This window comes from Tupaia chinensis, unplaced genomic scaffold, assembly GCF_000334495.1.
Source record: "Tupaia chinensis unplaced genomic scaffold, TupChi_1.0 Scaffold144682_1, whole genome shotgun sequence".
Classification (NCBI taxonomy): domain Eukaryota; kingdom Metazoa; phylum Chordata; class Mammalia; order Scandentia; family Tupaiidae; genus Tupaia; species Tupaia belangeri.
Genome location: NW_006204543.1, coordinates 2443471 through 2444266, shown reverse-complemented (window position 1 = coordinate 2444266; position 796 = coordinate 2443471).

The window sequence follows — 796 nt, the reverse complement described above, 5'->3', positions numbered from 1 at the left end:
ATCAAATATCCCAGTCTCTGGTGGTGCCCAATGACCTGATGCCTACGTTTTTTTTCATGTTTTTGCCATAGTGCAACTGTGCTCCCCAGAGACCGTGAGCGGGAAGGTGAGCAATCACCCCCAGGAGAAATGGACACCCATTGCGCAATCCCTTCTCCTCTCTAATCCTCCCAGCATCTTGGGCACGTGGGCACACACCGTGTGATTTTCAGGCTACGGGGTCTGGGGCCTGAATGGCGATCAGCCATGTGGGGTCCAGCGCCCTGACCACTAGGCCACCTGCTGACCCCTGACATCTATTTAACAACCACACGGCAGCTTTCTCACCGCTGGAGTGCACAGTACAGATCTTTCACCCTTCAGCCTCTTTGTGTTCTTGTATTTAAACGATGTCTCTTTTAGGCAGCTAGCTTACGTTCGGGCCATTTTTAACCCAGTGTGAGTTTCTGTGTTGAACAGCGCTGGCCCACAACGCGGAGGGTAGTGACGGCTGCATCCATAGCAGGGTTGCTCCTGCGTAGCCTGTAAGCGTTTTGCTCCTTCTTTCGGGTGGAGCATACTTTAGCGTTCTGTTTTTAGCTTCTCTGTTGGATTTTTAGCCGTAACTCGTTGCTCTGTAAGTTACAATATCTTTAATCCATCACAGCATACCTTGCGCTGCGTTCCGGCACTTACCGACAGTGTCAGAAAGCCTTGGGAATCTAACTTGGAGACCGAGCCTGGGCAGAGAGCGGATTGCAAACCAGGGGCTGGGAACCGGCCTGCCACTCAGAGCCCTACCTTGCAGGTGTGTGAG